This window comes from Tamandua tetradactyla, chromosome 16, assembly GCF_023851605.1.
Source record: "Tamandua tetradactyla isolate mTamTet1 chromosome 16, mTamTet1.pri, whole genome shotgun sequence".
NCBI lineage: Eukaryota > Metazoa > Chordata > Mammalia > Pilosa > Myrmecophagidae > Tamandua > Tamandua tetradactyla.
In genome coordinates this window covers 15,752,015-15,768,471 of record NC_135342.1, presented here as the reverse complement: position 1 = coordinate 15,768,471, position 16,457 = coordinate 15,752,015, and positions in this window count along the sequence as shown.

Genomic DNA, 16,457 nt, shown 5'->3' with positions numbered 1-16,457 from the left:
TCAAATCCAGGAAATATGTCATTGCCATAATACTATTTTTAATAAATAGCCCATATTCAAAATTTTATAATTGTCCCAAAATGTCCTTTGAAGCAATGGTTTTCCCTACCTAGGATCCAATCCAGGATCATATATTGCGTTTAGTTATCATGTTTCTTTAGTCTTCTTTAATATGCTGTAGCTCCTCACTTTTTCTTTTTGCTCTGTGACATTTTCAAAGCAGCGACACCATGAATTTTATGGACTAGAGGATTTATTACAGGCACAAGACCTTACACAAGTACAGACAATGCTGTGGAAACAAAGACCGGATAAGGCAGTTGGGTGATCAGAGAAGCACTGAAGCAGGTGATCAAGTCAGAGTTTTCCGGAAAATCGGGGCAGCCAGGCATATCCAGCTGCTGGCGTGGGATCACAGAGGACAGCTGGTGAGGAAGTCACTGGAAGGCTGCTGTCTCTGCATCTGGTGGTGGACCTGGGGTTGCTGCTGGTCAGCAGGGCACAGAGTTGAGAAGAGATGAACAGGAAAGGAGGGGGAAACAAGGCCGGTCACCTTGCATCTCTCTCACACTGCAGGGAAGTGTAGGGCAAGCTGGGACCCACTGGCACATCTGCATCTCTCTCACCACATATAAACAGGACAGTCATCTGAGAACGATGCTCATGTATCACTTCCACTTTCCAAGCTTCATGCACCTTTCTTTTTTGTAGGTGGAAGGGTAATGATTTTCCTTGCAGAGTTAGGCTGAGGGAGAGGCCACATCTGAGGAACAAAAGAGGTTTTATGGAAGTGACTCTTAGGCACATCTATAGGTAGGCTTGACTTCTCCACTACAGAAATAAGCTTCATAAGAGCAAGTCTCGTGACAAGGGCTTGGCCTATTGACTTGGGAGTCCCTAATGTTTGAGACAGTACTAGGGTTCTGTCCAGTGGCGAAGCTTAATAGTTCTGTATTTTTTCTTATCTCTAATTAAGTATTATCTCTTTTTCAGTTTCTTTGACACTTGTTGTATGTAGAAATACTGACTCTCAGAGCAGCAGAAATCCAATTCTGACTCTTAGGTGTCACACGGTAGCCAAAGTACCAGGGGCATACCAGGTTATACATATATAGCACAGCATTTCAAAATCTAAGAATAACAATTTTAGCGCCGGACTAAATGTGACTGCTCTAAGAGCTTACAGTCTAGGCCCCAATTGTCTTATAAGAATTTTCTAAAAGAGAGTGTACAGTAAATTTGTTCTTCTGTTTCTGGCTTCAGCCACCTCCAACCATTTGGCACCATGGATTATGTCCAAAGTCAACAATCCATGTCTCACATTATTCTCACTTAGTTGTACAATCACCAGCACTCAATTTTAGACAATTTTCATTGCTCCAAAGAGAAAAATAACCAATAAACACAGCCTCATCAAATAGGAAATCTAAACCTCCCCTTAACACTTGTCATCTGCCCCACGCCCTCAGTTATTTATTCCTGGTATTTCTGTGGTACTGTTGTTGTCTTCCAGTTAAATACAGACCCTAGCATGCAATTGTGGTTTTTTCCCCATACCCTTCTATTATTGACTCTCTAAAAAATGCATGCCTTTGAAGTAGTTCATGTAAGAATTTATTTATATTTATAGTGTTAATCAGAGGGATACATGGCTCTATACAACCCTTTTCAATCATGTTCACCTTCAATATACAATTTGGCTTATATAAACCCATTAATGAACCGCCTTCACTTCTACCCATTCCCTTACATTTAAGTTCAACCTCATTAGCGAACCGTTCACCCATCTCTAGCTTCTATGTTTCTCTAGGTTCCCTATATTCTACATTATAAACCTTTGAGTGTTCCTATACCAAAGTCATACTAGCAAAATCATACAGTATTTATCCTTTTATGTCTGACTTATTTCACTCAGCATTGTGTCCTCAAGTTTCACCCACCTTGTCATGTGCTGCAGGATCTCATTTCATCTTCCTGTTGCATAATATTCCATCGTATGCATATACCACACCAACTTGTTTGTTGATGGGCACTTATATTGGTTCCCTTTTTGGGCAGTTGTGAGTAATGCTGCTATGAACACCACTGTACAATGTCTGTTTGTGTCACTGCTTTCACCTCTTCTGGGCACATACCGAATAGTGGTCTTGACAGGTCATGGGGCAACTTGATGTTTAGTTTTCTGAGGATACATCAAACTGTCTTCCACAGTGGCTATACCATTCTTCATTCTCACCAGCTGTGATAAGAGGTCCAATTTCTCCACATCCTCTCCAACATGTGTAGTTTCCTATTTGTTTAATAAAAGCCATTCTTATAAGTGTGAAGTGATATCTCTCTGTACTCTTGATCTGCACTTCCCTTACAGCTAATGAAAATAAACATCTCCTCATGTCCTTTTTAGCCATCTGTATTTTTTCTTTGGAAAAATGTCTATTCATATTCTCTGCCCATTTTATAATTGTGCTGTTTGTTCTTTTATTGATTGTTGAGTTGTATGATTTCTTTATGTATACAGGATATTAAACCTTTATCCGATCATGATTTCCAAATATTTTTCCCTATTGAGTTGGCTTACTCTACACCTTTTTGACAAAGTCTTTTGAAACACAGACACATTTGATTTTGGTTTGGTTTTTTTTTTTTCTTTTACTTGGATGATTTAATTCAGGAACTCCTGAAGAATCTTTTGCAAACAACAAAGCTTCTTGTCATTTAAAGCTTAGAGAATTCTTGGCTTGTACTCATTGATCCTTAGTACAGAATTTTGTCTCTGGAAATTAAAGCTCATTTTGGATGCAGCCAAAGGTGAAAGAATGGGTGGTCAAGGTATAAGAAAGCAGGTTGATTTGGCATGCGTGATAGTACAATGCGATATCTACATTGTATCCTACTTGTAGAAAATGAAAGGCTATGCCCTAATTTTAAATGGTCATCCTCAAACACTGTAATACAAGTCTCAGTAAACTGGAGAGATGTTTTATTTTTTCTCTGACACATGGGAATGCATGTGGTGACATCTGCTGGCCCTTCTCTCCTGGGCTGGTTTCCAAAATGTTTCTCAGCTCCTGTGACTCCTTCTGGCTTCTCCTGAGTTCTCCTCCTTTAAGCAATGGTGAATCCTCTCTGAGCTTCTTTGGGGAAAACTCTGGATTCCATCTCTCAGCTTAGCATCTCCCGGGCATTTTCTGTTCCCAGGCATCTGTGTCTCCTCCAGAATAACTCCCTCTTACAGGACTCCAGTAAGGAGATTAAGACCCACCTTGAAAGGTGGGGTCACGTCTCCATGGGAACAACCTAATCAAAGGGCCCCACCCAACAATAAGTCCACCCTACAAGATTGGATTAGAAGAACATGGCTTTTCTGGGGTACAGAATAGTTTCAAACCAGCACACCACACCTTCTAGAAGGACCTCAGAAAGACATATTTTTTCCGTACACAAAATACGTTCATTCCATAACAGTATCACAAAAGCCTTAACCTATTTCAGTCACAATACAAATGCAATGCAAAGTCAGAAAGTGCAAAATCTCATCAAAGTCAGCTACAGGCATGGTCTGTCCTAAGGCAGAATTCTCTGACTCTGGACCTGTGAGCCTTAGAACACGGTATCTGCTGCCCGTATACAAAGGAAGGACAGTCATAGGATAAACGTTTCCATATCCATAGGGAGAAATTGAATGGAAATTAGGAGTCACTGGACCCAAACAGTTCCGAAAGACTGAAGAGCAAGTTCCATGAGATTTAATAGTCTAAGAATCATTTATAGAATGACGTTTTATCCTTTTCTTGTCTAATGTATTAACCTCAAGGAGGGACAGCAGGAGCTGGCTTCTGCCCCAGCCACAGATGATGCTCCAAAGGCAGTTTTTGTCCCCCCAGGAGTTTGGGAGGCAGCTTTTGTCTGATGCAATGCAGCAGGGAAAGTGATCCTGGCAGAGTCCAATGGTCCTGTTAGTGGAGGCTGCTGCTGGCTGGCTGCTGCCCATGCCCGGGTGGTCTGGACTGTGTCGGTTCTTCTTTTTCTTCTTCTCTTTCTTCTTTCTTTTCCATTCAAGATCCTCTTCTTGGATGATTGAATAATGATATAGCTGTCACAGTGTGACTGTGTGATTGTGAAAACCTTGTGTCTGATGCTCCTTTTATCTACCTCGTCAACAAAAGAGTAGAACATATGGAATAAAAATAAATAATAGGGGGAACAAATGCTAAAATAAATTTAGTTTGAAATGCTAATGATCAATGAAAGCGAGGGGTAAGGGGTATGATAAGTATAATCTTTTTTTTCTTTCCTGTGTTCATTTTATTTCTTTTCTTATTGTCTTTTTATTTCTTTTTCTGAATTAATGCAAATGTTCTAAGAAATGATGAATATGCAACTAAGTGATGATATTGCGAATTACTGATTATGAATGTTGATGTTTTCTTTTGTTTCTTAATTTTTTAATTAATAAATTTTTTTAAAAAGATTCTCTTCTTTTCTTTCTTTCTTTTTTTTGTATTTTTGTGATCAAAATCAGGTGGTTTCTTGGGAGACAGGATCCTGGGTTCAGCTCTGTTTGTGCTTGTGTTTATTCTTCTTCTTGGGAGGCTGAATATACATCAGACAGCACTGCTTCAGCAACTGATGGAACCAAAGGAAGGTCCAGGTGAGTAGAGGGAGGAACTCTCCCTGCTCCTATCATCTGTTCTGCTCAGTAAGTTATGAAGGAACAGACTTGGGCAAAGAAAAACCATCTCCATTCCTGTTAGGCTTCCCCATTTGCCTTCTTCCCCAAAAGGAGAGTCACTGGGCTAGTGTGGAGGTGGAAGCCAGCCGGTGTAGTCCCTGAGATACGATGAAAAGAGCCACCAAGAATAGGGGGCTTCTCCAAAAAATGTTTATTTGGCACAAAATTTATATTTTGACTACTGCATTTCCTATTATAAATTATATGGACAGTTTAATTGAACACCATAAGTACATAGAACCTTGAATAGTGCGTGACATTTTGTAAGTTTGTCCAGAGTGATGCCCGATAAATCCCAGAATGATTTGAACAGTGAATAAAAAAGTATTTGCAAAGTCCCCTTGAGGGAATGGTGAGAAAGGGGGAAAATTCAACTTCCCCATTTGGAGAACTCCTGATATTCTCTCAAGGAGTGGGGACAACAAAATCAGTAGGCTGGGTCCTGAATGTTGGGGTCTGTTCATAAGAAACTTATCCCCGCAAAGGATAGACTAAGCCTACTTAAAATTAAGCCTAAGAGTCACCCCCAGAAAATCTCTTTTATTGCTCAGATGTGGCCTATCACTCTCTCAGCCAACACAGCAAGCAAACTCATCGCCCTCCCCTCTCTACATGGGACATGACTCCCAGGAGTGTAAATATGCTGGTTTAAAAGGATGTATGCCCCCTAGAAAAGCCATGTTTTAATCAAAATCCCATTTCATAAAAGTAGAATAATCCCTATTCAATACTGCATGTTTGAAACTGTAATCAGATCATCTCCCTGGATGATGTGATTTAGTCAAGAGTGGTTGTTAAACTTCATTAGGTGACAACATGTCTCCACCCATTTGGGTGGGTCTTGATGAATTTCTGGAGTCCTATAAAAGAGAAAACATTTTTGGACAATGAGAGATTCAGAGAGAGCAGAGAATGCTGCAGCACCATGAAGCAGAGAATCCACCAGCCAGCGACTTTTGGAGATGAAGAAGGAAAATGCCTCCCAGGGAGCTTCATGAAACCAGAAGCCAGGAGAGAAAGCTAGCAGATGATGCTACGTTCACCATGTGCCCTTCCAGCCGAGGGAGAAGCCCTGACTGTGTTTGCCACATGCCTTCTCACTTGAGAGCGAAACCCTGAACTTCATCGGCCTTCTTGAACCAAGGTGTCTTTCCCTGGATGGATGGATGGATGCCTTAGATTGCACATTTCTATAGACTTGTTTTAATTGGGACATTTTCTCGGCCTTAGAACTGTAAACTAGCAACTTATTAAATTCCCCTTTTTAAAAGCCATTCCATTTCTGCTATATTGCATTCCAGCAGCTAGCAAACTAGAACAGTAAACCTCCCTGGCAATATGGAACAGAAATCCTAGAATGAGCTGGGACTCAGCTTCAAGGGATTGAGAAAACCTTCTTGGCTAAAAGGAGGAAGAGAGAAATGAGACAAAATGAAGTGTCAGTGGATGAGAGATTTCAAACAGAGTCAAGAGGTTATCCTAGAGGTTATTCTTACACATTATATAGATATCCCTTTTTTTAGATTAAAGTGTATTAGGCGAGAGGGAAGTACCTGAAACTGTGCAGCTGTGTTCCAGTAGCCATATTTCTTAAAGATGATTGTATAATGATACAGTTTTCACAATGTGACTGTGTGATTATGAAAACCTTGTGTCTGATGCTCCTTTTATCTATGGTATGGAGAGATGAGTAAAACATATTGTCATGATCAGGTTCATGTATCAACTTGGCCAGGTGGTGATACCCCTTTGTCTGGTTGGGCAAGTGCTGTTTTGTCTTTTGCTATGAGGACATTTCGTAGAATTAAATCATGATCACATCAGCTGCATCCACAGCTGATTGCATTGTAATCAGCCAAGGGGAGTGTCTTCTGCAGTAAGTGATGATTAATCTGATCACTGGAAGCCTTTTAAGGACGATTCAGAAGAGATAGGTTCTCTTCCCGCTTTGGCCAGTGAGCCTCTCCTGTGGAGTTCGTGCAGACCCTCCATCAGAATCGTCAGCTTCACAGCCTGCCCTTCAGATTTTGGACTCTGTGTTCCCACGGTTATGTGAGACTTTTATTAATTTTATATCTACAGATATTTCCTGCTGATTCTGTTTCTCTAGAGAACACTGACTAATACACATATGGATTAAAAATAAATAAATAATAGGGGGAACAAATGTTAAAATTAAAAACTTACATATTGCATAGATAGAAATACTTGTGGTCAATGAGAGGGAGGGATAAGGGGTATGGTATGTATAAGTTTTTTTCTTTTTTCTTTTTATTTCTTTTTCTGGAGTGATGCAAGTCTTCTAAAAAAATTATCATGGTGATGAATATACAACTATGGGATGATATCATGAGCCACTGATTGTACACCATGTATGGGATGATTGTATGTTAAGAATGTATGTGCTTGTACGTTGTTGTATCAACAACATTTTTTTTAAAAAAAGATTGGGGGTTTCTCAGTGAGGGAGTGGAGGCTGCATGTGATTTTGAAGAGTTCCAATTTATCTAATTCTTTTTCTTTCGTGTCTTGTGCTTTGGGTGTAATGTTTAACAAGCTACCACCTATTACCAGGTCTTGAAGATGCTTCCCTATATTTTCTTCTAGGAGTTTTATGATACTAGCTCTGATATTTAGGTCTTTGATCCACGTTGAGTTAATTTCTATATAGGGTATAAGGGAAGAGTCCTTTTCATTCATTTGGCTATTGATATCCAGTTCTCTCATGCCCATTTATTGAAAATATTATTCTGTCCCAGTTCAATGAATTTGGGAAACTTGTTGGCGATCTATTGACGGTAGCTTTGGTGGTCTATCTCCACACTCTCAATTTGACGCGACTGGTCAGTATTTCTATTTTTGCCAGTACCATGCTGTTTTGACCACTGTGGCTTTGTAATAAGCTTTAAAATGAGGAAGTATTAGTCCTCCCACTTTAGTCTTCTTTTCTTAGTGTGCTTTTAGCTATTCAGGGCCGATTTCCCTTCCAGATGAATTTGGTAACTAGCTTTTCCAAGTCTTCAAAGTAGGTTGATGGAATTTTGATTGGTATTACATTGAATTTGTAGACTAATTTGTGTAGAACTGACATCTTAACTACATTTAACCTTCCTATCCATGAGCAGGGAATGTCAACCTATTTAGATCTTCTTTGATTTCTTTTAGCAATGTTTTATAGTTTTCTGTCCACAGGTCTTTTACATCTTTGGTTAAGTTTTTTCCTAGATATTTGATTCTTTTTGAATGGAATATTTTCCTTAATTGTCTCCTCAAATTATTGCTTGTGTATAAAAACATTACTGATGTTTGCACACTAATCTTGCATCCCACCACTTTGCTGAATTTGTTTTATTAGTTCAAGAAGCTTTGTCGTAGATTTCTCAGGATTTTCCAAGGACAGGATCACGTTATCTTCAAATAATGAAACCTTTACTTTTTCCTTTCCAATTTAGATGCCTTTTATTTCTTTTTCCTGCCTGACTGCTCTAACTAGGACTTCTAGTACAATGTTGAATAGCAGTGGTGACAGAGAGCATCCTGGTCTCATTCCTGATCTTAGGGGGAAGGCTTTCAGCCTCTCACCATTGGAAATGATGCTTGCTCTGGGTTTTTCATATATGCCCTGTTCTAGTTTGCCAGTTGCCGGAATGCAATATAACAGAAACAGAAAGGCTTTTAAAGGGGGGGATTTAATAAATTGCTAGTTACAGTTCTAAGGCCGAGAAAATGTCCCAATTAAAGCAAGTCTATAGAAATGTCCAATCACAGGCATCCAGGGAACGACACCTTGGTTCTAGAAGGCCGATGAAGTTCAGGGTTTCCTTCTCAAGTAAAAGGGCACATGGTGAACATGGTCAGTGTTCCTCCTCATCTGGAAGGGCATATGGTGAACGCAGCATCATCTGCTAGCTTCTTCTCCCGGCTTCCTGTTTCATGAAGCTCCCAGGGAGGCATTTTCCTTCTTCATCTCCGAAGGTCACAGGCTGATGGACTCTGCTTCTCATGGCTATGTCGTTCTGCTGTGCTCTCTCTGAATCGCTCATTCTCCAAAATGTTTCCTCTTTTTTACAGGACTTCAGAAACTAATCAAGACCCACCCAAATGGGTTGGAGACACGCCTCTACCTAATCCAGCTTAACAACCACTCTAGATTAAATCACATCTCCAGGGAGATGATCTAACTCAAACAAACAGTATTGAATAGGGATTATAAGAAATGACTGCCTTTACAAAATGGAATTAGGATTAAAACATGGCTTTTCTAGGGTACATACATCATTTCAAACCAGCACATGCCCTTTATCATATTGAGGAACCTTCCTTCGATTCCTACCTTTTGAAGCATTTTTATTAGAAAAGAGTGCTGAATTTTGTCGAATGCTTTTTTCTCTGTCAATGGAGATGATCGTGTAGTTTTTCCCTTTTGATTTGTTAATCTGCCGTGTGTTCGTTTGAAAGCTGCTGGAATGCACTAGACCAAAAATGGAACGGTTTTTATAAAGGGAAATTTAATAAGTTACAAGTTTACAGTTCTAAGGAAGTGAAAGTGTTCAAATTAAAGTACCAACAAAAGGTTATCATCACTTAAGAAAGGCCGATGGGTCAGGAACACCTCTGTCAGCTGGGGAGTCACATGGCTGGCATCTGCTGGTCCTTTGCTCCTGGGCTCCATTACTTTCAGCCTCTGTTCCTGTGGGAGTTCCTCACTTTGCTTCTCCAGGGCTGGCTCTCATCTCATGGCTCTCTCCAGGTTCTGGCTTGCTTAACATCTCATGGCAATGTCTGCTGGGCTCCAAGCATCTCCATACATCCATATCTCTGCTCTCCACGTGTCTGCAACTGTTAGCTCTGCTGTGAAGTTTCCATCGGTTCTGAGGCTTCTGTCATTTCTGTCTTTTCTGACTCTCTCCAAAATGCTTCCTCTTTTAAAGGATTCCAATAATTTAATCAAGGCTGACCTGGAATGGGTGGGGACGCCTCTCCATGTAATCAAACAGTCACACCCACAATTGGGTGTGTCACATCTCCATGGAGATAACCTAATCAAAAGTTTCCAACAAAAATTGTTGACTCAGAATTAAAAGAAATAGCCGCTCCCACACCTGGTTGGGATTAAAACATGGCTTTTCTGGGGTACAAAATACTTTCAAACCAGCACGTTGACATTCTTGTGTTGAACCACCTTTGCACTGTTGGTATCAACCCCGCTTGGTTGTGGTGCATAATTCTTTTAATGTGTCGTTGGTTTTGATTTGCTAGTATTTTGTTGAAAATTTTTGCATCATGTATTCATTAGGGATATGTGCCTGTAGTTTTCCTTTCTTGTAGTATCTTTATCTGGTTTTGGTATTAGAGTCATGTTAGCTTCATAAAATGAGTTAAGTAGTGTTCTTTTTTTCTCAATTTTTGGAAGAGTTTCAGCAGGATTGATGTTAGTTCTTTTTGGAATGTTTGATAAAATTCCCCTGTGAAGCCATCTGGCCCAGGGCTTTTCTTTGTAGGAAGAGTTTTGATGACTGATTGAATCTTTTTACTTGTGATTGGTTTGTTGAGATCTTCCATTTCTTCTCAAGTCAGTGTAATTGTTCGTTCACGTCTCGGAATTTGTCCATTTCATCTAACTTGTCTAGTCTGTTGATATATAGAAGTTCATGGTATCCACTTAAGTTCTTTTTATTATTATTTCTTCAGGATGTTTAGTAATAACCCCCCTCTCCTTTCTGATTTTGTTTATTTGTAGCCTTTCTTTCTTCCTTTGTCAACCTAACTGGGAGGTCCATTGATTTTACTGATTTTCTCAAAGAACCAACTTTTGGTTTTATTGAATCTTTCTAGTGCTTTTTGTAGTCCAATTCATTATTCTGCTTTAATTCTTGTTATTTCTCTTCTATTTGCTTTCAGGCTAGTTGGCTGTTCCTTTTCCTAGTTTCTTCAGGTGAGCAGTTAAGGCCTTGATTTTTGTTCTTTCTTCTTTTTTAATATAGGCATTTAGGGCTATAAACTTCCCTTTCAGCACTGCCTTACCAATTTCTCTAGAAATTTCTTCTTTGACCGACTGATTAAGAGTGTGTTATTTAACCTCCATATATTTGTGAAAGTTCTCATTTTTTGGTGGTTATTGATTTCCAGCTTCATTCTGTTGTAATCAGAGAAAGCGCTTTGAATAATTTCAATCTCTTTTAATTTATTAAGACCTGTTTTGTGCCCCAGCATATGATCTATCCTGGAGAATGTTACACAAGCATTAGAGAACCACGTATACCCTGGTGTATTGGGGTGTCTGTTAAGTATAATTCACTTAGATTAAGTTCTGTATTTCCTTGTTGATCCTCTGTCTGGTTGTTCTATCTATATAGGAGAGTGGTGTATTGAAGCCTCCTATGATTATTGATGCAACATTTATTTCTCCCATCACCTTTGCCAAAGTTTGCTCATGTTCTTTGGAGCTCCTTGATTGGGAGCATAAACATTTATGATTGTTATTTCTTCTTGGTGACTTGTCCCATTCATTAATATGTAGTGTCCTTCCTTATCTCTTATGACATGTTTATATTTAAAGTCTACTTTGATATTAGTATAGCCGTTCTTGCTTTCTTTTGGTTATAACTGGCGTGGAACATCTTTTTCCATCCTTTCACTTTCAATCTATTTGTATCCTTGTGTCTAAGATGAGTCTCTTATACAGCACACAGAAACTAATCTGTGTCATATTTTTTATCCCATTTTGCCAATCTGTATCTTTAATTGGTGAGTTTAGTCTGTTAACATTCAAAGTTATTACTGTAAAGGCATTTCTTGAATCCACCATTTGTTCTTTGGTTTTTTTCACGTAAGAAAGCATTTATTTGAGGTTTAGCATGAAATCATACAAATAAAACTTGTATAAACAAATCCACACTGAGGCATAACACAGATAGCAAAGGAGAAAGTAAAAACAAAGAAATGTAAATGGCAGCTATATACAGTTGGACTGTTATATCTTGCACACTAGAAAGTCTTTTACAAAATAATCATCTTAGATCAACAGAAGATCAATCTTCAACATTGTTCTAGTTTGCTAGCTGCCGGAATGCAATATATGAGAAACAGGACAGCATTTTAAAAGGGGAAATTTATTAAGTTACTAGTTTACAGTTCTAAGCCCGCAAAATATCCAAATTAAAGCAAAGCTATAAAAATGTCCAATCTAAGGCATCGGGGAAAGATATCCTGGTTCAAGAAGGCCAATGAAGTTCAGGGTTTCTCTCTCAACTGGAAAGGCACATGGCAAACATAGCAACATCGGCTAGCTTCCTTTCCAGGCTTCTTGTTTCATGTAGGTCCCCCAGGGGCATTTTCCTTCTTCATCTCCAAAGGTCTCTGGCTATGTGGTCTCTGTCGTGACTCTCGTGGCTCTCTTGCAGCTCTCTCTTGTTTCTCTCTCTCCAAAATGCTTCCTCTTTTAAAGGATTCCTGTAAGCTAATCAAGACCCACCTGGAATGGGGGGAGCCACATCTCCCTCTAATGAAAGGTTAATACGCACAATTGGGTAAGTCACATCTTCATGGAATAACATAATCAAGTTTCCAACCTAAAGTACTGAATAAGGATTAAAAGAAATGGTTGCTCCCACAAGATTGGATCAAGATTAAAACATGGCTTCTAGGGTGCTATAATTCTTTCAAGCCAGCACAAACATGATTCTGCAAGATGGGTTACTTTAGCATTTCCTCCTGTTTTCTCCAAGGTCTTCCTTTAGTATGGCTGGTAATCAGTTTGGTGATTGCCACCCCTGGCCATGCCTTGCCATCTGTGCTCTGTTGGCCACTGTGATCTGCATATCCCTGTCCATATCCATAGTCCCCATAGTTATTCCCAGTATAATCATATCCGCCATGGCCACTGTAGTTCTGACCATCACTGTAGGCACTATTGTAATTTCCCATACTTGACCATATCAGTTATTAATTCCTTGCTTCCAGTTTTGGCCCTGACCTCATCCATAGCGCATAGTACCACCTCATCCAGTAGCTACAGCTCCTCTTCCACCTTTCTGTTGTTGCAGTTGCTGCCTCTATACCTCTTTGGGTTGTGCGACTTTGTTTTCACACTTCCCAGATCAATTTGATGATGTCTGCTTTCTACTAATTTCTTTACTGGCCCTTCATCTGTATATGTGATAAAATAAAATCCTCTTCTTTCATTTGTTTTTGTATCCATGGGAAGTTCAATATTTTCAGCCTCTCTAAATGCTGCAAAATATTATTTTAAGTGCTCTTCAGAAGTATCTGGAGTCATCCACCCACAAAAAAACTTTTTGGGGGGTTCTTTCCCTTTTAAAGCCTTCGCCCTTGGGGTCTATCAGTTTGTCATCCAGTTTGTGTTCTTTCAGTTCCAAAACTTTATCAACACTAGCAGCATCTTTGAAGAGCACAAATCCAGAACCTCTTGTTCTTCCAGTGGCTGGATCTGTTTTGACTGTGCAATCTAGAACCTCTCCAAATCAAGACATAAAATCAGATCTTTCTTGCTCATTTCCCAGCTCAAGCCTCCAATAAACCTTTTGCCGTCATCCTCCTGATTCTTGCTCTCATTAATGTTGGATCCCTTTGCAAATTCCTCTATGTTGCTACATTCGTTCACGTCCTCCATGGTGGCAGAGTTGTCAGCAATGGTCTTTGCTGGCGTGCAGACCGAGTCCTGGTAGCAGCGGCAGCAGACCACTGTACAGAAGTCTATCCTTCAGTTTTTATTTGTCAGATTTATGTATCCATTTCACTGTTTTCTCTTTTTGTCCTATAAGTTACCCTTACTGGTACCCTTCAATTCTGTGCCCTCTTCCAGACCTCCCTCTCCTATCTTTTTTTTTTTTTCAGCCAACAAAACTCCCTTTACTATTTCTTGTAGGGCCAGTCTCTTGTTGCCAAATTCTCTCAGCCTTTGTCCGTCTGTGAAATTTTTAATCACTCACTCACTTTTGAAGGACAACTTGGCTGGATAAAGAATTCTTGGCTGTAAGTCTTTCTCTTTCAGTATATTAAATATATTATCCCTCTGCCTTCTCACCTTTTGGTACCTGTTGAGTGTTTCTGAACACAGTCTTACGTGGTTTCGCATGTATGTGGGAGTCACTTTTGTTTTACTCCTTTCAGAACGTTCTGCTTTTCTTCAATATTTGACAAACTGATTAGTATGTGTCTTGGACTAGGCCTATTTGGCCTTTGTTATTCCATTTGGGTTTGTTGGGCTTCTTTGATCTGCATATTTATGTCTTTTATAAAGGTTGAGGAGTTTTCCCCCATTATCTCCTCAGCTACTCTTCCTAGCCCTTTACTCTTCTCTTCTCCTTCTGGAACACCAAGGGTTCTTATATTTATGCTTTGTGTTGTCCATCATTTCCCTGAGATCCAATTTAATTTCTCTATCTGTTTTGCCATTGGTTCTTTTGTGCATTTAAATTCCACTGTCCTGTCCTTTGGTTCACTTAATCTTTCTTCTGCCTCTTCAAATCTGCTGTTGTGTCACTCAAGTTCATTTTAACTTGGTCTACAGTGTCTTTCATCTCTGTGATATCTCCTATTTTTCTACTTAATCTTGCAAATTCTTCTTTATGCTCTTCTATTGTCTTCTTGATATTCCCTATGTTATTAGCCAACCCACTGAAATTATTTAAGAGAGTTATATGAGCATCGTTAATTAGTTGTTTCAAAGTCTGTGTCTCAGATGAATAAAACATATGGATTAAAAATAAATAAATAATAGGGGGAACAAATGTTAAAATAAATTTAGATTGAAATCCTAGTGATCAATGAAAGGGAAGGGTAAGGGGTATGATATGTATGAATTTTTTTCTATTTTCTTTTTATTTCTTTTTCTGAATTGATGCAAATGTTCTAAGAAATGATCATGATAATGAATATACAACTATGTGATGATATTGTGAATTATTGATTATGTATCAAGAATGGAATGATCATATGGTAAGAATGTTTGTGTTTGTATGTGATGTTTAATAAATAAATAAGTCTGTGTCTCCTCTGGTGTTTCAATTTGGTCATTTGGCTGGGCCATATCTGCCTGCATCTTCATATGCTTTGTGATTTCTTATTGGCTTGAGGCATTTGATGATCTTCATAGGGTTATTTTGAAAGTTGATTTCCTTCAGTCATTTAAGGTTTTGTATTTGCTTGGGTTTGCATTGAAGGCCTCCTTTGGCACTTGGTTCATCAGTAATTCCCTCCCAAACCAAGTCCTGGACCTCATTCAGGGGAAGCAGCTCTACTTCAGGATCTGTTTGAAGCTAGACAGACAGGCAGTTTGCCATACTGCACTTTCCATTTATTCCCAGCAGATGGTGGCCTTGGGCCTCCTCATCCCCTCAGGCCCACCCCTCCCTGACTGCAGCAGCTGGCTGAGCTTAATGGAGATCTGGTGAAATTCTAGCCGGGTCCTCTGGTCCTGGTGCATGCTGAAAGTGGCCAACCCCAGGGCTGGGGGGTGGGCAGTGTGCACCTCAGCAGAGGCGCCACTTGTAGGCCCAATGAATCTGGTGGCCCGCAAACTCCCATTCTCTATGTACCAATGCCCAGCTTTTTCATCTGGGACTTCTCTGTATAGTGTAGAAGCCCCTCTCATGTCACTCACACCCTGGAACTGCTGTCCTGGTCATTTTTCTGTCACTTCTCTAGTTGTTCCAGGAACAAGTGTGAACTCAGCCCATGTATTCCACCATCTTCCCAGAAGTCCCATAATATTGTCTTATTGGCCTTTTAACGCCTGTAGGTTTTATGGCAATGTTTCATTTTTTATTCCTCGTATTGGTGATTTTTCTCCTTTTTTCCCTTCATTAATCTTGTTAGGAAATTTGATGATTATATTAATCTTTTAAATAAATAACTTTTGGCTTGTTGATTTTAATATTGTATGTTTTCTATATATTGAAATATGCTTTTACTTATTTCTTTTTTTACTTTGTTTTTAGCTTGCTCTTCTTTTCCTCCCTGCTAGATATTTGATTTTTAAATATTTTTTCTAATATGTACGTTAAGGCTATTCATCTCCTGCTAAACATAATGTTTACAGCATCCATAAGTTTTACTATGTTTTATTTTTACTCTTTTCAGTTCAAAATGACTTTCTATGTCCATTTTGATCTCTTCTTTGACCCTTGGGTTATTTAGAAGCATTTTGCTCAATTTCCAAACATATAGAGATGTTTTCGTTTTCTTACTATTCTAGTGCTCTCATTTAATTTAACAGTGGTTAGAGAACAGATGTTACGTGATTTATATCCCTTGAAATTTGTTGAGACTGATTTATGACCCAGAATGTGCCATTGCAAATGGACCATATGCACTTGAAAAGAATGTTTATTCTGCAGGTGTCGGATGTGATGTTTGTGAGGCCATAATACAGAGAAGACATAAATTCCTAGATAAGGCCTCTGCCCATAATGCACCTTAAAGTACACATGCATATTTCTAAGCAAGAGAACTATTCATACGACAACCATGCCTGCCGCATATTAGTAACTTCAAGGAGAAATGTTTGCAAACTTGCAAGTCCTACCTCGGCTCTGTGCAGTTCTTGTTCTTGCTTATATAATCCCCTGTAACTCCCTGGGTAGCACTGGTGCTACTGGGAACATCCTACAGCCGCCCTGGCCCAGCTTCCTGGTCTATAAGGTCCCTAATAAACTGTTACTATTTTGCCAAATGCAGTGGTCTGCTTCCTTTTTCATTTTTT